This window comes from Argiope bruennichi, chromosome X1, assembly GCF_947563725.1.
Source record: "Argiope bruennichi chromosome X1, qqArgBrue1.1, whole genome shotgun sequence".
Classification (NCBI taxonomy): Eukaryota; Metazoa; Arthropoda; class Arachnida; order Araneae; family Araneidae; genus Argiope; species Argiope bruennichi.
Window position 1 is genome coordinate 79,376,404 of NC_079162.1, and position 23,257 is coordinate 79,399,660.

The 23,257-nt window shown below is 29.9% G+C and overlaps 1 protein-coding gene across 1 annotated transcript in view; it reads right to left on the bottom strand.

Moving 5' to 3' along the window:
* LOC129958723 (uncharacterized) overlaps nucleotides 1-23,257 on the bottom strand; it is a 367,468-nt gene that overhangs the window by 310,263 nt on the left and 33,948 nt on the right. The window contains exon 2 of the mRNA XM_056071376.1: nucleotides 1,513-1,598. The gene's annotated coding sequence lies outside the window, so the exon portion shown is untranslated. The remainder of the gene's footprint in view (nucleotides 1-1,512; nucleotides 1,599-23,257) is intronic.

A 23,257-nucleotide genomic window follows, 5' to 3' on the forward strand; every position in this document is an offset into this window, starting at 1 on the left:
AGATTTACAAACCACACTAATAATTAATTCGATAATAATTTAACTTTTTTTTTCTAACATTAGAATGCTTTATTTTCTATAGGTTAGTTGGCTAGGTTAACGTGAACACCAAATATGGCAATACTGTATCAAGCGCATGGTGAAGATTTAAGTTCTATTAGAATACAAGTACATTAACCTCAAACATACATTCAATTCCGATGTAAATTAATACTCTAATGGGACTCTAATGGGGTTTGACTCATACCTGTGATTCATACTGCCTATCCAAATATATTATCACTTTTCTACTAAAGTTTAGTGATGGTAAATTAAAGATCGTCTAATTAATTAGACTGTGTGAATCACGGCGCGAATATATTAAGCTTGGTTTCACGACTTATAGTTTTGATCAGAAATATTTCAATCACACACTTAACCCTCTAGAAGTATTTTAAAACAGCAAGGATAATACAAATAAAATATATTTTAGGACTTTCCAGAGAAATTGGAACGCTTTTGTGTTTCGCTTTGGGTAAACCCAGGAAATATTTCAATAGTTAGCTCAAAATCAGCAAGCAATCTGTTGCTGCAGCTGGGCTAAAGAACATAGCGAAATGCCAGGTTTTGACACAATGTAGATTAATTGCACATCTTGAGAATAGATCCTGCAACATTCCTCCTCCTTTGCCATATTCTTATCTACTAAGCCGTATACTTAATAGGTCTTCTTAATTATTATTCTTCAAAAGTATACATTTTGTTCAACAAATTCAAATATAAATTAACATTACATTAATAAGTCTGTTGGCTGTAATTTATTTTAATATTATTCGGCGCTCTCTATATTCAAATTCTTCAGATTGAAAAGTTGTAGATATTTATCTAATGTTTTCGATTCCATTTGGTAACAAAACTATTCTTAAGCTTATATAAATAGCTTCGTTGGTTCTCAGTATTCTAGAATGTGAATTTGGATCTCAAATATCCAAAATATCCTAACTAATTAAAATACTAAATTAGAATATATATATGAACGCATTTCCACAATTATTATCTATATGTTTAACACTTATAATAGCACTCTGAAGTATAATATGCTCATTAATACTTTAAATTATTCAAATAGAATTAAGATGTCAAATCATTTTCAATTTAAGGAATGGAATAAATCATTAAAGCATTTCATGCATCTAATATAACTTGAAACTTATTCAATGTAAGTGAACATAATTAAATTTGAATATAATCAACGCATTTTCTTACATGCAATTGTAAAGTATTATTGACGGCACATATAAATAAAAAAAAATTATAGCCTGACTCTTGCATTCGTCTGTGAATATAGATAAATTTCTCTGATTTTTTTAAATACCACCAAAGGGTGAGATAAATAATCATACCTATAAAGCATAACTAAAGATGATCAAAAGAAAACATAAATATCGTGGATATATAACGTGTGCTGCATATATATATAGATATATACAATTTTTCTGATAAAAAATATTTTAAAAGAATTAGAAAGCTTACCTCATTTTTCTTTTGACTTGGTCACTTTTAGCTGTATATCGTCGTTGTGTTAAAATAGAAGTGATATACCAAAGGCAATTTGCTTCCTAGTGAAAAAAAAAAGTTTCGATTTACTAAGTGACTATTGTATGAATTATAGGCTATAATAAATTCCAAAAGTGAAAAAAAAACTTTTTTAATCTGATTAATTAGGAAATTTAAATAAATGGGTAATTATTACAAACTTCAATTAATTATTATGTTTTGATGACATAATATCGACCTTGTGTTTGAAAGATAAGTTTTCAATGCATTAATTATCTGCTTTGCACTTGCCCTTTTCCTGGGAAATTTTCTCGCTTTTGATTATTCTCTGAAAATGAATGCAAGCCATGTAATTTAAAATAAACAACAGCTGAAAAACGTTCTAAATGAGGGTTCAGATATTTACCATTTAAATCATTTGCTTTGTTATGATGCAATTTTCTTTTTCGTTAAACTGAAAGTCGCATTTTAGTATATTCGCTGCCACGATTCACACCTGTAATTTAGGTAATCTCCCTAATTAGATGATACCTTCTTAGTTATATCTTAAATGTAGTAGAGAAAGATCATCCAATTAGAAAGCAGGTGTGAATCACAGTCGATCCATGTAGCATCCAACATGTTCCCCTCTCATTCACGTGACAGCCAAAGTTATCAGTCGGTGTATAATTTGATGCGAGTAAAACAAACCTATGTTTAGTTTATGTCTCTTTATTATTTTATTTGCTCAGCATGTGAATCGCCTGTGATTCATACATACTATCTAATTAGATATTTTCTTCTCTACTACAATTAAATGAGAGCAAATAAGTAAACATCTGATTAGAAAACGGTCTGAATCACAGGCATCAAACATGACAGCCAACTGTTAAGCCAGCTAAACAATTCCCTCTTTAGCATGTGAATCCATCTTACAAGGATAGTCTGCCGGAAAGGTATACGAACACTTCTTTTTGCTTATAAATTATAACAGCTTAATTCAAATAAAATTTGTCTTTCAGTTTAAAAGTCCATTCTCTTAAAAAGATTACTTAAACTACATTTACAAAAAGGGGCGTTTTCTTTTTCGAATCCTTTCGTAAAGTTAAGAAATCCTTCAAAGAAAGAGGAAATAATACAGATCTGAAAACTTTTAATTGTTTTATATTTTAAAAAATACTGCGTATTTTTATACGTGTTTCATTTCAAAAGTTTTTAGTTATAAATTTAAAAATTACTATTTTCATATTTTTAAAAGTACATAAATTTTGTTTTTAACTTTGTATTAAATTTTCTAATACATAAGAATTATTGTTCAAGATTTATTACATCTTAACATGCATTTAATGAAACAGGAATCCTAGTTTAACATTAGACCTCCAAATTTCAATTGTTCGTAATTCAGTAACCGTTCACTTGAAATTGTAAAATATTATACGCCTTCGAATTCAAAGTATATGATGAATTTGGATATGAATATGAAATTGTGTGATGCTATTTGGAAAAAATTGAGAAAGGGCAAATATAAATATGAAGACGATCCACACATGAAAAAATTCTTTACACTCGAGTAGGGGACATATTTCGACAGCAATTGCGGCGTACAATTTTATTGTGAGATAATTCTAGAATAAAAAGCAGCGTTCGGAAACATTTTCAACGATTTGTACCAAATGTAAGCTACATTACAGTCATTGCGGTAACTAAACATTTTAAAAGGGATGTTTTGTTAAGAGAATCACAAAATTTGCGTAATTAAATCTTGCCTATACGGGTAGTACACCAGCTTCCTCTTTCAAGTCTTCAGATCAAAGACAATGTCTTGCGAGTGCTATTGGTTCTTCTTACCTCTTGGAAAAAAATTATAAATGGGTAATTAAAAAGGTAATAGATAAATTATTAAAAATAATTTTAAAATATTAGTTATATATTGAATGAAAATTTCAAAACCTCCCAATTTCTTTTTCGAACTCATTTTCTATGGTGCACGATTTTTCAATTCAGAAAATTAGTTTATTGCTATATTTTCAACATCCTTTCTTTATTTTTGTACCTTTTCTATTCCTTACGATGCAAACAAAAAGTATACATAGTCTACCTAATATTTATCAACTGGAATTCACACACATCTGGTTTTACAAGAAATTATCTTTTCTTACGAGAAAAGGAAAGTTGCTAGTAACTGGTTTTAAGCTAGGGAAAAACTATTAATTTGTTCGTTCCTAAGAAAATCCTTTATTTATTACGAGTAGCAGGATTTCTGCGCATTACTAATTCTCATTTTGAAATGATATAGAATACTTACTGTGTAAAACTTCAGTAATCTTTATAGATTTTTTTCTTACAAATTGTTTCATATATCTAGGCATTAACAGGAATAAGGGAAGACATTTTAAATTTCTCTATTTGAAAGACATATTTCTACAATGTTTCATAGTGCTTTTATTCAATATATAACATCCATTTTCAGCAGAATTAATTTCACTCATGTAATTGATAAACACGTTCAATAATTACTTTAGTTCGTATTTTTTCCATTAATAGATGTTTTAAAAAATAAAACTCGAATTAGTCAATCCAAATCAGAAAATGGGAAATCAGAAAAGAAAATAGAAAAATTTCTAAAAATAAATAGATTTTTATTGCTTTAATTAATTTTTTTGTTGTCTTGCATCTGCTTTATTGAAAGATTGTTAATTGAAAATTGACCAGATATTCGGCTAAAACGCTACTTTTTCGTTTAATATGTTTTTATATCTAGAATGCCATTTCTTTTATTTTCCATTTACTGAATTTCTAACCATTGAATTATTATTCTATGCACGAAAAGTTTATTTACCTCCATTCCCATAGATCTGCATTGCTGTCAAAAATTTCAAAAATGTTGAGACATTATTTTTGAATCTACCTTAACACTTCAGACTTTCGATGCCTATCCTTGTTGTACCTATTCTTTCCCAAATTATGATATGATATTTAACTCCTAATACCTGTCTGACATTGTTAATGTTTTTAACTAAAAATATCTGAAAAATGTAAAACAATACAGATTTTAAACCCGTGATTTTATTTTGATCTTCAGTTCCAATCATTATTTAAAAACTTAATGCAACTAATGTTTTAAAATAAAATAGAAAAAAAACGTAATAACATACAGATTTTAAATCCAATTTTATAACTTCTAATATCAATCCTTTCCGAGGATCCTGTTTTTTCCGATTTTACTAATAATGTAAATAAAATACTCCTTTTCGCATAACGATGACAAGTTAACCCTTTGGCTGTGTCATTCTTTTAAATCACTAAATAGATGCGATTCTTGCAAATAAGTTCAAATATTTTTTTTTAAGTAAGTAGATTGATACAATATGTTACATGATAATAATGTAATAAAAATCTGTAATCATAAAAATAAACACTCTAAACTGCGAAAAACGCGGGATGCTACAGAAAATGGACTGATTGCCAACTCGCGGAAATTGCGGGATACGCAGCTGGAGAGTTAATATAAAAAATAAGTATATCAGCCACATTCTTAAGGTATCCGGCTAGATTCGGAGACGAAGTTTTTAAAAAATGATACATAAACATTTTTTTATTCTACCAAATAACTAAAACAGACTTGAAAGATCACTATTAGATAAAAAATAAACTCATTGCCTGTAATTTTTGAAAAAAAAAACTGCTTATTTAATGAAAATTTAGCAAAATTTTCAATGTTAAGAAAAACAGAGTAAATTAAAAATATAACGGAAATATTTAATTTTTATTTCATCTATATATAATTCAAAATGCATAAAATGTAACAGACGAGAAGGTAAAAATTATTTTAACAAATAAAAATTTTATGAGCATTTGAAATTGCCGTTAATGATTTGTTTGCCAAAATTTGTCTATGTTTTGAACTTAAAGTGATTGTAAAACTTGTATAAATGAGCTATCTTAAAAACCGCGGTCTGTCACACCCTCAATGGTTTTAAATGCACACACAAGAAATTTCATGAAATTTTATTTGACTGATTGAAATATCATGTTTTCCATGAATCAATCGCGGTGAAACATTCATTCTTCAGAAAATGCGTATAAATATTGTAAATTAGTTTCCTCAAATGCGTTGAAAATAAATGTAGTTTTCCCTCTTTTTTAACAAAAATGTCAAAAGTAAGCAAACTACGGCTGAGTTGGTAGAGAGATGTTACAAGCATATCAAATATTACTTTGGAGAATTTAAGGTAAAAATAAAAAAAATCGATCATTTTCGGTTAAAAATCACTGTTTCCGATTTCATTTTGATTTCCTGTGTATTATTGAAACTACTTTACCTATATTTATATCTCACATACATTAAAAACAAAGTCTGTTTTAGAATCTATGAAATTTGGACTTTATTTTCATACAATAAAAAATAAAAAAATTCAAAATTTTCTAGAAAATTCATCTTTGCAACCTAGTCGGATACATTAAGTGTTTTAATAATTTTTATACATATACACAATATATTAACATCAAACAATTTTTAAATTTTATCAGTCTCAATAATTACATAAGTATTTAGATATAAATTATTAGCAAAGTATCCAAGATTAATCAGGAAAGCGAATGCTTAGTACTTTACATTAAGTTTTATAAAAGAATTACCTGAAGAGTGCTCCGAAATGAACCAATAACATAAATAAATTACTTTGCCTCTCTTAATATTTGTAAACAGTAAACGGCAAATCCCAGAAATACGAGTACTTTCGGGTACAGGACGGTTATAGTTAAAATAGTAATTTCAAAACACTTTAAAATAAGAACCCCAAGTCAGAATGACTCGATATTTGATTCGAATGCATTTGAAGCAATAGAAGTTTGTTTGGAGATGAAAAAAATTATTTTATACTTTACCGATAGTTGGGGCTGCAAGGGTCATTATATGGAAAGCTCACAAAAAATTACTTTAACCTGTTTACTACGGAATTTATTATTTAAAGTCTCTCAAGTCCCCCTTTTTGAATTCAAGCGATGACGGATATACACGTCGAACGCAATGCAAATAGTTGCACAGTGCATTTTGCAAATAATCATAATAAAGAGAATAAGATTTCATCTTTATTAGATAAAAAAATTTCACATCGATTGATGAGAAAAATGAAGATTGATGTGGATTGACGTTCCAAACTGAAGATTTGAACTGACGTGCAAGTTGAGTGGTTAAGAGTCATTGCTTCATACGCACTCAGAAAACACGGGAATGCTGTCAATGTCAGCTGAAGAGGAACAAGAATCTTCTTGAAGAAAATTATAATTTGATTATGAAAAACCATACTATACATAAAGAGAGACCACATTCATCGTAACATCCAGTTAAGGAAAATGTAAAAGTAGCATCCGAAACTTAAATCCTTAAACAAACACCTACGATTTACCCTAGAAATATTCGGCTTTTACTATGCTCGCCACCTTTTTGAAGTACTTTTTCTCCTTCGCTAAGCAAAATTCCATTGTATCCAGGTCAAATAGCAGGTCATTTTGACCACTGGTTCTCATTTGAATCCTTTAACTGTTTTTGTTTCTCTACTATCTAATTAGATGACACCTTCCTTTCCGAAAATCTGCTATCTTGATGACTCAATTAGGGATCTATAGAACACTTGAAGTGTTATTGGATTATGTGTAATTTTTTAATCCAATTATAACTCCTGCGAATAATTTCATTTCAGCTAATAAGTTTAAGAAGCGATGATTCAATGTTTTTACGAGGCATAGGCACGACGATTAAGGGTTTAAAATCGATTTAAGTTCATAGTTTTAATGCATATCATCCTGAAAAAAATGTGCTTAAAAATTATAGATTAAAAGCACATATTCAAACAAAATGGTATATACGTATGTGGCATAAAATAACCAAATCAGTACAGTAAAGCAGAATAAAGTTTAATGTAGCAAAATAAGTTCAATAATGTTTTAAAAATCTCACATAATTTATTTTCTCCTCTCGATAATTTCGACATAAACTTAGCTATCAATAGCGAATGGGTTCAGCATTGCTAAAATGTAAATAACAACTAATGTGCGATAAAATCCTAGAACTATTTCAATTCCCAATGTACAATTCATTTTATGCCATCTGATTTTCTAATATTTAACTAAGGGTAAATAAATGTCATTTCTGTTGGATTTTGTGCGAAACCATGATAGGGTGAAGGCCTTATCACCCCTTTTGTTCGCTGTAGTGAATCTTAATTCCCATTTTAATTTATTGCAATCGTTATAGCATTCCATTATCAGCGCATAATAATTATGCACGAGAAGATAATACTCGAATGGTTACAGGAATAATCTGGTAACATTAGATTGAAAATTTTCGTATGAATAACTCATCATTATCACATATAGATACAAAGTTACTTCTCGGCATTCATTTACCGAAGTAAATTAAGAGTTTATTCATTTATTTATAATGCAAATCTCTTGAGTGTAACTTATCTTTTTATCTAAAGTTTACAAATCCAGTTGATTCCTAAGATATTTTAAGGCTAATAGTGAATGTATAATCATATCTTTCAATAGCAAAATTACTTTGTGCGAAGTAAATTGGAATTGGGACATTAATGTACATGTTACGGTCTGCGAGATTAATCATTATTATTGATAACAATCGATGTTATTTATAATAACCATAGATATCATGAATTGTTACCCCGATTGGTATTAACAACAACTGATATTCATTAATATTAACCAATCAGTGATATAAATTGATTAATCACATTAACTGATGATGATTTCGTGTCCGCGTCACCACGGAAAGGGGGTGCAGTAGCTTCTGAGGGTAAAGACCCCTGAGCACCCGAGGTCAGAAGTCTGACTTCTAGCTCATATGAAGATGAAACTCACTTATCTTTTCACATTCACACACCTTACAAATAGAACACAGATGAAGAACAACCATGCCCTAACCGGGATTCGAACCCGGAACACCTAGATCACGGGGAAGATGCGCTACCCCTAATCACATTAACTGTAACGTTTATATTAAGAAAGTGGGTATACATCATCATCTGAGACAAATCGCAACACTACTAGTATGGACGTGAAATTTTGGAAGTTATCCATTTCATCTCAGAAACTATACCAGTAGGCAAAAACTGAATTGCAAAAGTGTAAAACATATAGACTATGTATGAAATAACCATCTATACTGATAACTAAATTAGAAGGCCTGAAATATGAATTCTATGTCCGCGACCTGCGGTGGCCATGTGGTAAGATTTTGGCTTTGATACTGGAAGGTTTTAGGTTCGAAACCTAATTATGTCGCAGATCTGCTGTGCACGTGCTAGTACACGCTGAATCCTAATTTCCATGGTGTGGCAGATCTATATATAAATGCGCCATACTTCCAACTGTGGGAACATTAAAATCCAACGGGGGATCTGATGTGATTTTGCCTTTCCCGTGAAATATCGGAAAGTGCTCGGACATCAAATGCCAGTGAATGAATGAAGGAATGATAGCATATGCACCATGGAGACAGCACCATTGGTGAAATCATCACAGCCGCAAGTTCCAAATATGGCCACATACAAATCGCCACAGGCTATAGAAACAAAACTTAAACCTGATGGCCAAGAGTCCTCTAAGGGATGTTATGCAGAAGTTTGTAGAGGGTCATATCGGTTTAACTTTTGTCCTCACTATCTGACTGATTAAGACAAAAGGATATGATTTAATAAAACTATCATTTAAGTAAGGCATGTGGCATGAGGGCTATTTGAATAAGGCATGAGGGCTATTTTGCATTTATCTCTGTGGCCAATTAAAAGTCGTAGCGACCGATCATGCAATTCACTCCCCATGCCTAAGCTGGTCGGATGTAACTCATTTGTGGTTTGTGGTTATATCTGTAAAGTGTTTATGCATTAAATTTTACAGTCCATTACTTTTTTAAAAGTTTAGCTTGACTATTCATTTATAAACAACCGGTAAAATTGTATGAGGGAGTATCAATAAGTAACGTATATAATTTTGAACATATTTTTTAAAAATGCAACAAATAACAATTTAACGCGAAAATGAAAGTATTAACAATTCGTTAATAACCAGAAACATTGCATGAAAGGAAAGAAAATGCAAGGATTCGGTTGGAAAATTTTGGAGCATTTACAATACAGCTCAGACATAGCACCCACAAATTTTTCATCTGTTTGGGCCCACAAAGAGGTTCTTTAGCGGTCGAAAGCTTGATTCTGATGACGACATCATACGGTATCAGACCGGAATTTTCACACTGATCCAAAACTGAGACAAATTTCTCAATATGAATGGCAATTATGTAGAAAAGTATTAAATTGTTAGTATTTTTAGCTCTGTTTCATATTGCCAGTGATTGCATTTTCTACTATTGTATTCTAAATTATGTTTATTGATACTTTAATTTCTTTTTTTTTCTCTCTTTTCTTTTCTTTTCTTTTTTTTCTTCTTTATACATTTACTAAGTCTCCTTTTTTTAAGCAAAAAATGTGAAGATATTATGCATTCATTTTACGCGTAATATAAGATTTTTTATCGCACTTGATTATCCTTCTCACATTATATGAGACTCCACTGCAATCGATTCATTATATGACGAAATTCAAAACAAAACATGCCATATTGTGGAAATATACTTAAAAGTTGAGGGGAGACAACCCCTAGTTATTGAGTTTTTGTATTCATGGAAGAATAGATAGATGTAAACTACAAATATAGTTCTTCATAAAAGAGATTTTCTTATTCAAATAATTCTAAAATGTGAAGATTCCACAAAAATCAAATTCTTTGGCGATTGCAATTTTTCTCTTGATATTCTTTGTATAGGTGAAAATAAAAACTATGAATTTTAAAAACTAATATTTTGAAGTTCAATGATCCGATTTTTACTCCATTTAAATTGTTTTAGTATTTGAACCTCTTTCTTTAAGATGTCTTCTCGTTCATTTACATATCTTCAAGGCAAAAAAGACAAAAAAAAAAAAAAAACACTTTTTACTTAATATTGTGCTTAAATTTCTTATACTCGTGAACGGAAGAACAGATTCTACTTCAAACTAACAGCAGTTCTCACCCTTCGACTTATTTCTATGCTTACACAATATAGCAAGTTTTGTGTTTAACTTCGTATAATTGTAAAAAGGATCGAATAAGCATTTTGAAACTATTTCCACTGATCGATGCAGTCCAAAATTTTACTTATATATGTTATATTGGTCACAAGATCACATACCAAATTTCATTCATCTTACTTTTTAGGTTTTTGAATTGTCGTGTTTGAGTATAAATGAGCGAATAAATAAACAGGCTGTGAATAGTTTATCCGCCCATGACGGTTTTTAGTATCTGATGCAGTGTTATTTGTGACGGGTTTTAGTAAATGATAGCCAAAAAATTTCCCTGTTTCAAGACATCTGCAACTACATTTAATGAATGTAATGGAACCAAATTTCTTATGCAAGGTATCAAAGGCATGATAAAATAAATTCCGGAAAAATCCCGGAAACTCCCTTTTCTGAGAAAAAAAATGATAGTAAACTTTTCAAACTGTCAGAAGGGAAACATTGAAATCAATAATTAGAACGAAAGCACAGAAAATGAATTATGCAAAATTCCATTGATATTCAGGCGATAAAAAATGCGTATAGGGAAATGAATGGCCTAGTGCATGAAACTCACCGAAAATATCCATTTATTTATTGACACTAAGGCTATATTTTAAATGTTCTTCAATGCAGTATTTTATACTTTTCTATATAAAATATTGCACTGACTTTTTTTGAGGAAATCATTTCCCTAAGTTTTCGAAAGTCTGCATGTCAAATTTGGTTTAATTCTGTTAGTTTGTTTTAACTACAAAGGCGTCCAAACAGGGAAATGTATTTTATGACCGTCCTGCACAAAATTAGAAACAGATCTCAAATTTTTATATGAAGATTCATATAATAAAATTCACACATCTCCCTTGTTGCATTTTTGAGTTATTATGTTCGCATATTCAAGAATTGACAGATCCTCGGAGATTTATCCCTCCTCAGGTTTGTCCTAAAGTTTATAAGACATATATAATTATATAGGATATATATAGATGTAATATAGAATTTATAGAATACTACAATTTTTATCTAAGGATTGTATATCTTACCTCTTCCATTTCCACCTTTGTCAGTCTTGGGCATTGTTTCTCATAACAATCACATGACTCATATTAATCACTGAGGATCCGAGACCTTGATTTATATTTTACTGTTTAATTTGAAATAGTGATTTCACTTTTATTAAGTACAATAAATAAAATGAAAGAAATGTAAATGTAGATACGAGTGGTATTTGGTTGTATATCTTTCTACATTCTTTGTTGGAATAAATAGATTTAACTTCTGATTTTCCTAGAGAGTATTTATATTTTGGAGTTCGTTTGAACCAGTAAGATGGCTCTTATTAATTGTATTAAATATGGGTGAGAATGTATCTATATTAACCCAGATCATATCTTATTGCATTCATTCCTTATATTAATAAATAAATTTACATTAAATGGACTGCAGATATTGCATTCCTAAAATTGAAATGATAATTTTTTTAAAACATTGGATATAGATTGTTTGAAAAAGGCATAAATGAATTGTTCATTGAAATAAATGAAAATTTCAAAAAAATTGTAAAAAATAACAGGTTCTGCCAAAGATTTCTGAAAATCCTATTTTTAATTCAATATGTGTGTGTGTGTGTGTGTGTGTGTGTGTAATTTAGAGAATTCTAAAACTTCAAACCCACACTTACACATTCTGTATTCTTTTTTATATAATTGAAAATATAAAAAAATCTGAATACATCTAAAAACTTAAATATGAATTATATTTCCAATTACGTACAATGCCATAAAAGAGAGAATTTATCATGCTGCGTGAAATATAAAAGCAAACGTTGTAAATTGCCTTTTGATGTTCGTTTCATATCTATTATTCTAAAATCAGACGCTAACCTACTAATTTGGAAAAACTCCATCTTTGATAATCAACACAAACAGGAAGAATCTTTGCACTGTATTTGTTAGAAACTAATTAAAGCGTTACGCGAACCGTTGAAACAAAGCAAAGTAAAAATAAAAGCGATAAGAATCATCTTACCAAATGCAGGTAACACTCAACAAGGTGAAATAAAGCGTGATGACCAAAGTACGTATAATAAAAGAAAGATCATTAGATGAAAAAATAATTGCGAACGAGAAGAGTTATATAACTTTAGTTCTTGCTTCTTAAATTATAGCTTTGAAATGCTCCTGGTAATTATTTTCAAATTAATCACATGAACAAACAGAAAAGCGATTACTTAAATGTTTCTCAAAATTCTTGATTGTATTTCTAGAAGTAATAACTTAGTTATTTATGTAGAATAGGGGCGAGTATATCTCAGTAATTATTTCCGTCTGAAAACAAATGAAAGCGGATAAATTTCGTTGTTCGAATAACAGAGCTTAAGGATTAATTGTATTTTTTAATGAATTTTCCTGCTTTTATAGTCGGGATTAATAAAAAAAATAAAAATTTCAAGTCTATCGAGAATGAATACCAAAATACGGTTATTGAACTAATGATATGCTCTTCTTTCTAGATAGTTTTTGGCTTTTATAGCGTTTTACCATATTTTAACAATATTTTCTAAAATGTATGATACAAAAAAATCGGGGAGATAAATGTAGAAAATTTTTATATAAGCATCTAGAATTCTTTATATAAGCATCTAGAATTCTTTATATAAGCATCTAGAATTCTTTGTATAAGCATCTAGAATTATTTATATAAGCACCTAGAATTATTTGTATAAACATTTAGAATTCTTTATATAAGCATCTAGAATTCTTTATATAAGCATCTAGAATTCTTTATATAAGGATCTAGAATTCTTTATATAAGCATCTAGAATTATTTATATTAGCATCTAGAATTCTTTATATAAGCATCTAGAATTCTTTATATAAGCATCTAGAATTCTTTATATAAGCATCTAGAATTCTTTATATAAGCATCTAGAATTCTTTATATAAGCATCTAGAATTCTTTATATAAGCATCTAGAATGGAAATGTATCCATTTTCATATTTAACGAGTATTTATAAAAAGCATTTTTTCACATCATTGATACATTGTATTGAACTCTGTTTCAGAGGACTTTTATTGTGATAACATCATCTCTAAGTTTGGTATGAATGACTTTCTGTCATATTCGTAAATAATGGTTCATTAACTTTTCCAGTGCAAATGGCGTAAATGGATACTAGATCTTTTTTCTCTGCATATTTAACAAGTATTTTTTTTAAAAAAATTGTCATCGATACAAAAAAAAATTTGTTATCGATTCTGTTATTGGAAGCCTCAGAAGTCTTTTACTTTGATTATATCATCATCCCTAACTTAGGTATAAATCTCCTTCTGTTTCATATTTGTGAGTAATAGCTCATTAAATTTTCTAATCTGGACTTAATAAAAGATGAGCATGTTTTTTCCACCACGCCTAGCTGGTACAACTATACCCAGTTTCACTAAATTATGAGTGTTGTCCTCCTCTAGCTTAGTTAAGTTGTAAAATGCTTATATTTTCTGAAGACAGTTTTACTTCCGAGATTCTGCTTAGGTTCACTTTAGTTATGGGGATTAGAAATTTCTGGTATGTTAAATGATTATATCTTCCCTTATGAATATTTTAAAGCTGTGAGATCGAATTACTTCCACTTCCATGACGGAAAGATGCTTCCTACGGGAAAATTAGTATTGTAGTCATTGAGAGCCACGAGGACTCAACCCTAGTTCACTCCATCCATGTTGTTCCGACAATGGTTATTCAGATATATTATATCAGACGCTCTAGCAAGTTCGATATAACTTTCATAGTATCATTCCTTGATTTAGTATGTCCAGACCGAGTACATGGATGGAAAGATATCGGGTAAACAGGCGGGTTCTCTGGGGGTTACAATAATGATGATGAGAGTGTGTTAGCTGAATATACTTCCTATGAGAGGATGAGAGTGTGTTAGCTGAATATACTTCCTATGAGAGGATGAGAGTGTGTTAGCTGAATATACTTCCTATGAGAGGATGAGAGTGTGTTAGCTGAATATACTTCCTATGAGAGGATGAGAGTGTGTTAGCTGAATATACTTCCTATGAGAGGATGAGAGTGTGTTAGCTGAATATACTTCCTATGAGAGGATGAGAGTGTGTTAGCTGAATATACTTCCTATGAGAGGATGAGAGTGTGTTAGCTGAATATACTTCCTATGAGAGGATGAGAGTGTGTTAGCTGAATATACTTCCTATGAGAGGATGAGAGTGTGTTAGCTGAATATACTTCCTATGAGAGGAGATTATGTCGAGGCCGATTATGACTGTTTGGTAACAGACCACACTATCGTGCTACTGCCTCGGCGATTGGTGATTCAATATCCACGACGTTATAGCAAGACCGGGATAAATCTTTTATGATCTCCAGATTTTGTGAGTCTTTTCGTACAAGAAAGGGAGATTTATTATTTCAAAGGACAGGAAAGAATAGATAAAATCACAATTAATCGATGGAAATTATAGGTTTTATCTTTCTAAGATTGAAAAGAGGGGAAATCGCCTGTCTCTTCTGCTACAAAATCTCCGTTTGCAGAAATATATAAGTCCAACCATTCAATCTATTTGTAGATTAAACATTATTGTTAATATTTTTTTTAATGAATGACAAGAAAAAAGGTTTTAATCGTCGAAGATATAAATAATTTCCTTCATTGCAAAAAATGTAGCAATATTAACTGTAATTGTTACCTTTTTCAAGAGATGTTATTGATTCTAGAAATATTTAAGCATGAACACAACGTCAACACAAATGAAAACAAACTACTATTACAAAGCTGATTTTGAACTGTTATCGAAGGACTTTTTCTTGATAAACTTGCTTTCTTAATATAATTTTATAACTGAAATCGATCTGCGTTTCTTCTTGTTCATGTCTTGTTACGCCCATTCTATATGGCAATTTGAAACATGGCTTTCAAGAATTTATCTCAACTTAGTTTGTACTGACTTAATTGTCTGACGAATTCTGCAATTAATTTGTCTAAATCAAACGGGTCTAAGTTCATTTGCTCCACTTGTCATATTTATGCATAATTTAGAGAAAACTGCCAATGAAACATGTCCTGAGCGAATAATTGCAACTAGATAACTTGGAAATGTGTTGCTTACGAGAATCTGCACATTAAATGCTATTAAGTTCAGTCATTTCAACTAGGTAACTATTATATGTGATCCCTTAATATTACTTATAACTGTAAAAAAACAGAAGTTAATCATTAACAAAATTTACTTGTGTAATAAACATTAAAGGATCAAGATCTCGAACAATTGAAATATTATTATCTAGATGCAACAGTCATTAGATTTAATGTAATATTTTAGATGTGGTGTAATTTAATCATCAATTCTCCAAATGGATTGGAAAAGCCAAAGAGTAATAATTTAACATTGGACTCAAATTATGTGAATGTACGCCAAAAGGAATAGAATTCGCTGTTCCATATGATGACACATAATGAAGCATTTAGCAAAGGAAATTAGCTCTCAATAGCTTTATATCTACAATAACTAGGAATTATAGCTGGTGAACGATTAGAAAGTGTTCTGTTTGTGATAATGAAGGGCCATGTTGGTAAAAGGCCTACGTTTGACTCTGTTGAAGCAGCATCAAGGGAGACATTATTAGTGGATAGTGATTATCTGGAAGGAAAATTAGGTATTCTACAAGTGAGAAAGGTTATGATTACTCACATTAGGTATCAGGATTTACTGAACTCAGAATATCCCCAGATAAAAGATGCTTATTTGATGGGTAATTTATGTATGCTGTTGAAGTATTAATTTTGATATTGTTTACAATAATATGCACTGTTACGCTACCCACACTTAAGCAGGTGCTTATATTTCCCATCCGCTTCGAATATTTCTCAATTTAAAATATAATAGAAATGCAAAATTCATAAATAAAAACGAATATTAGAAATAAAAAGAAAATTTTCCATTCTTTTTCAAAATGAGCCCCAGACTGATCAGGTGACTCATGTAATTAGAAGGAATAGTCAAACTTACCCAACAATATTATGTGGAAGTGAGAGTAATGGCAACGGCTCAGCTATCAATGGCTATGGCAAGAGATACGCGAGTCCAGCAATAAGGCATTGAAATTTACATGGCAAAAACTGACAGTGTTGTTATAGAGGTACTTGTGAAAGTTGATGTAAATTACAATCACAAACTGATTACTCCGACCAGACGGAAGGCACACGGAAAGCTTGAATGATCGGACCACCGCAACAGCAACACTGGTGAGTCCTACGGGCCAACACCGGCCACGTTACAACCCTCCCCAAAGGAAGTACGTCCCGTCATCGATGGGAGGGCCAGACCCCCATCCTTTTGGTGTACCCACAGAGGTAGCGAGAATCAATCACCATACAGGAAGCTTCTCATCCTCGATTACGATATGCACCCCAGTAGAACAAAAGTTGATGTAAAAGAAGACATCAAAGATCCTCCAGAAAAACAAATGATAATTTTAAATTTGATAAAATGTTTCAGCTTAGTTGAACAAAAAAGATTTAAAAGTTATTCGCATTGTAGATAATAACGTGTAACATATTCTAGGAATATGGCAAAGAGTAAAAAATAATTATATTAGTTTCCTATGCCGAAAATTTAACAGAGACAGAAAAATCGTAGAATCTATTAAATAAAATTAGATGTTGTGCTTCATATTTTGTTCTTACATTTTATTTCACTCCGACGGTTAAATTCTAAAGATTTTGTCTCGAAAATTTTCGTTGTTAGACTTTCCAAGTTCAACATTGTAAACAAAAACATCCATCTAGTGGTATGTTCAGTTCAGTTGCATCGTGATAGCTGTTGAATCTTTAATAATGTTGGATTGTATACTTGTAATGAGGTCATTACGAGAATATGAATATTTATGTATTCTTATTTATTACATTTAGGTAAATTTTTTTTTATTATATGCTACCGTTAAGAAAATGATTCAGTTAGTTATTTCATGAAATAACTGATCACATTTTATGAAATAACGAGTTTCATACTTTAAAGATAACACACACACACACACACATACATACATACATACATACATACATACATACATATATATTATATATATATATATAGTTTAGTTAGAGGTATAAATGTGGTATACTTTAACGTTTTATTTTAGGTAACTTCAATTTTTCTTATATTTAAATGCTTGATAAAATATAGTTTATTGCTTCTAAATGCTTTAGAATCTCCATTTTTTTATCATCATAAACACGGAATTTTGCCTCGTCAAACGCATTTGTTAGATTTTTCAAAGCCAGCAAAATTACATTGTGTAACAGATTCAATATGTACTATTTTGTGCCTATATATAAGAAAACTACATTCTTTATTATATATTTTTCTTTCAAGCTGTCGTTTCCTTAGCTTTTGCCTGTAAACTTTCATATATTTACATGATAAGTTAAACTCTGATATATGCCCTTTTCATCTGTCTCGCCTATGGCAAAATTTCAAGATAAACTTTTGTACTTACAACATTTTTAGTTTGAAGTAAGATAGGCTTTTGAATATATAAATTTAATTATATTTTAATGAATTAATTTAAAATTAAAATTTTAAATTCAAATATATCCGTAAACATATTTTCTCATAACATGGGACAATATGCAACTTTAGGAATAGAAATAACTCGGTTATTTCTACTCCTAAAGCTGCAGTTGAAAATAACAAACTATTCAATTTAAAGATCTGTCGAAGCATCTTTTCTTTTCAAATAAACGGCAACGGTGTTTTCAAAATTTCCTTGCATACTCCCTAATAAAGATAGTATCCATCCACTCTCCACCCAGCATAAAAATTGTAGATCTTTGGAAGTTATAATTGTAGATCTTGTAGATAAGATGATAACCTACAAGTGCCTCAAAATTTTATGAGAGGACGCTATATGACATTGTCGAAATACTAATACGCTCGCTCAATACTCCTCTCACACTCAATAGCAACATTGCAATTATTGTGTAAATCAATTCGAATAACTAACTAATTCGTTAAACTACGTGCCTTCATGATTTTTTAATGACCAGTTCATATATAGTTAAAATTGAAAAATATTCATATATAATCAGTATGTGATTCGCATCTAAACATTTTCTAAACACAATTTTACAAAAAAAAAAAAAAAAAAAAAAAAAAACTGAGAGAATCTTGATTTTTTCTGGTACTTTTAATAATATAAAACACAACATATATTCTCTCGTTTCATTTACTCACTGTTTTTAAACCGGTTTGATTATACAAAATATATTTTCCTTTTTAAAACAGAAATATCTACCGACAGCGTGAAGCGCTATACGTCAGTATATTTTTGAATTCCCGTGATGCGAAGATTATCTTCACTTCGTCGTTCCTTTCAACATCGACGGCTTAACCGCTTGAATTCACTGGCCGAACCACTCCAAGAGGACACGCTTTCTTGCCCATCTGAATACGAACAAAGCACTACAACCTTGATATTCGTGAATGTAGTTGTAAATATTGCACAGAAGCACATTATTCTGTTTTCAACTAATTTTAAGATTTATGCATTGTTTTTGTATAAATAAAATAAAATAAAATAAGAATCTCCATTCCGCTTGACAATGGGGACAAATTTCGGAATGCTTTTATATTCAAGATTTCGGGGGATTTTTTTTCCACGAATCTTTCAGTGGAGATAGTACTTTTTTATGTTCATGTCATAATTTATTTTTAATTCAGTAGTTCACCTTTTAATTTCGATTTTTTTTTTTCAATTTGTTTCCATTTCAGTTTAACACAAACTGATGATTTTTAATTTTAACGGATAAATTTTGAAACCCTTTTCATACTCTGAAGATTTCAGGAATTTTTTTAAACATATATTATAATGATGAGAATATTTCTTTTATTTTTCTGACGTGTTTTATTTTTAATTCCTTTGTACATTTTTCAATATGAATTTGTTTCAATCAGTTTCCTTTTTAGTAAAACACAAACTGAATATTTTCAATGACGTCGGTTATTATGCAATTCCTAATGAGCTTTAAATTCATAACCGGAAAATTTTACTATTAATAATTCCACTTTGCATTACTTGTAAACTCCTTAGATACATTTAAGAAATATTAAAATTTCGATTCGTATTTTTATGGAGACATCTAAATAAATGAAATACAAATTTAAGATTTTCTCATTTTTTTGAGAAATGTGTTGTCATTTCTTATGGCACATGTTATAGATAAGCCCGCTAACGAAGTCAGGGATTTTAAGCCGAACTAGCGTCTCTTGTTTTTCAGTAGCGCCATCTAGGACCAAGAGTACGTCTTAGCTACTCATGCATCACATTTGCTTGCACACTCCCTTTTTACAAGGGGGCACTTTCACACACTTCACAGATAGAACACAGACGAAGAACAACCATTCCCGAACCGGGACTCGAACCCGGGACGCCCAGACCACGGGGAAGATGCGCTACCCCTATATCAGGACGCCGACTTTTTTTGAAAAAGTAGTTAGAAAATTAAAAAACCTTCAGAATCAGGAATCTATGATAAAATAAATATATATACATATAAAAGAATGAACAAAACTAGATTCATTTTAAAACTTCCTCTGTTTTTATAATTACAAGGTTCGTCCCAAAATTGACTTAGTATTGCTTCAAAAAGTAACTTAAATATAAGCAAAATAAACTTTGCTATTACTGCTGACTAAATTGTATTTCTTAAGACAGTTTATACTCCAGCACAAAATCTCAACACGCTTCCTGAATGACCGATTACCTTATTTATGTCACAAAGGCCAGTACTGACCAAGCATCATGGACACAAATTAAATACCGAATAATTCTATGCATACTGAGGGAGAGCAAATAAGAGGACACTCAGTAGGTTAAAGGAAATATTAAACTTTTTGATGCAGAAAGCGTAACAATGAGACCCCTTTCGCATCTGAAAAGGAATGAAACGAAGAAAAAAATGTTCAGTATGATTTAGCTTGAAAAAATGATAAATATAAACAAAAACTCAGTATAAGGGAATTTCATTTTTTCCGGTAATATAAGTTCATCAAATTTAGGGTTTCAGGAATGAAAACTGAGATTTAAAAAAATGAAAGATTTGGAAGATTATAAGCATATTAATTCCTTTTTCAGAAGCGAAAACATGATAGCGAGTTGTAGAATTTAAATTAAATTTTTCATTCATTTTTAAATAATAATAAAAAGATTATCGCAAATTGATTCTTTTATTTTGATAAGTAAATGCGTCGATCTCAGTCAGAAATTAAAGAATAATAAAGTATTACTGAAAAATGTTTTTTTTATAGTTTTTGATGTTTTGCTGTATTGATATTGAATTATAAGTTGCGTAATAGTGAAAATCATTTGGAGCATCATGAAAGTAATCTGTCTGAATATAGCTCTTATAGCAAATAAAAGCATAATCTCTGTATAAATAAAAAACCATTTTTCCAAAAGTAAATTTTATCAGATTGTAGAACAACTTTCATTAATGTGGTAAAATATTGACTATTGAATCTAAAAAAAATATTCTCTTATTAAACTCACAGATGACATTTTAAAAAAAAATTCTAAAAATTACAATATTTTAATTAATAAAATAATAGTAAAAATTTAGTAATATATGAAAAAGAGCAGCACGTATAGAATTGAATCGAAGCTTCTAAAAGACAGGAAATTTTCATCGTTATTTTGCATATAATCTCATGGGAAATTAGGTAATAGTTTATCTAAAAAATAAAATATTTTAATGAGAAGGATGCAGTTGCAGAAAGTTTAATAAAGTTGCAGGTCTAATAAAAAATACAAATCTGAATGTATCCATATAATTGTATCTCCCCTCTTGCTAATTGATTAGTATTCATTTCCCCTTTAAAAACCTAATTGAAAAATAAAAAAACTCAGTTAAAATACTGAAACTCATCTTCCTTGTTTATCCAAAAAATTTGTTGAATCATTATTAAATATTTAAGCATAAGCGGTAAAAAACAAATGATTCTTTTTCCTCAATTTCCACTATAAGGAGATAATAAGGAAGCACCGGAATCCTTTTAACTGGTAATTTGTTAAATCAGATTCTTCTAAGAACTAGACCAAATTCTTCTCAGTACTTCAGTAAAAAGTCGAAATGAAAAATCAAAGATATTTAATCAGAAGAGCAAATCTATTTTTAGTGATTTAGATTGTTTAATCATTTACACACAAAAAAACTTTTTAAGACTAAAAGAACAAGAAATAAAAAGTACCATTCTTGCGCTATTACAAGATATATCTGAGGCAAGATGTTATTTAGAAGCATCGAATCATGACGTGTTTTCATTAAGTGTAAAATTATTTTTTATTTTGCAGTTTTTAGTGCGGTGGCATGATATGAATACACAGTAATTGAACAAAATAATTTAACAGAACATAAAAAATTTCAATAAAATACACAATTTATAAGCAAAACGCTTTCGCTAAAACTATACCAACTGTAAAAAAAAATTCAAGAATAAATTTTGCAATAAAATAATGCTTTTAATAATAAACGGTACTTTGGTGCTTTTCGAAATGATGAAAAATGTGCTTACTCATAAGTAAACAATTTTGCTTGATTAAGTGTGATTATAAATTCATTTCGGAAACAACAAATAGCCGTTTTTTAACAGATTTTGTCATTTTGAATAGCTGTGGCAATACCTCACTGTCCCACCTCGATATCATGAGCATCTGGCGAATTCAAGCAGATTTAACATCACGACAACATTTCGTGGATGCATGCTTAATGCAAGTTAATAAAATGAAACATCGAACTGTGATACTGAAGACGAGACCTTACTACCAATGCATCATGATTCTATTTATTTTTATGTAAATAAATCTTTGAGTTTTTGCAGTTATTTTCATTTAGACAGATTATATTTAATTGGTGCTAATTATTCTTTTAGGCGTTAAAGAACAAGTGATTTATCTTAGATTCATCTAGACAATATTCACCTAGTAATGACTATATTCGATTTTTAATGGAAATAATTACTAAATGCTTTTTCGTACCTTCAACATAATTTATAAAAAGTTAAGAAGCATATCGTTTAAACAAAAGATGCAATTTTTTTCACAGAATTTCAAAGTTATCTCTTTCTTATTTTGACACAATTGTAATTTATTTTATACTGATTTTATGAACACAACGGACAGGCTTTCTGGACAAAACTGTACAATATTTTTTTAATGGTTTTCAGATTTACAATTATTATACTTTACTTATTATTTGATCTGAACAAATTCAGTTAAAACATTAATAATTAGGCATAAATGGATTCAACCAAATGTGAGTTTGATTCAAACGTAGCTAGAGTCTCGGATGTTTTAATTTTCAAATCTAGAATTTTCTGAGATTTAGAAATTAATTATGTCGATGATTTTAATACAGTATCTAGAATATACTTAACATCGTTACCCTAGATATGTGCAAATTATAAAATATTATTATTATTATTTTCATTATCATATGAAATATTTATTTGTGAGAAGGGGGGGGTCAAGGAATCCTCTCAAGACGTTTAAGGGAAATTGAGAGAATAAGAAAGACTTAAATGAAAAACTAGAATAGTTAGTTAGGATA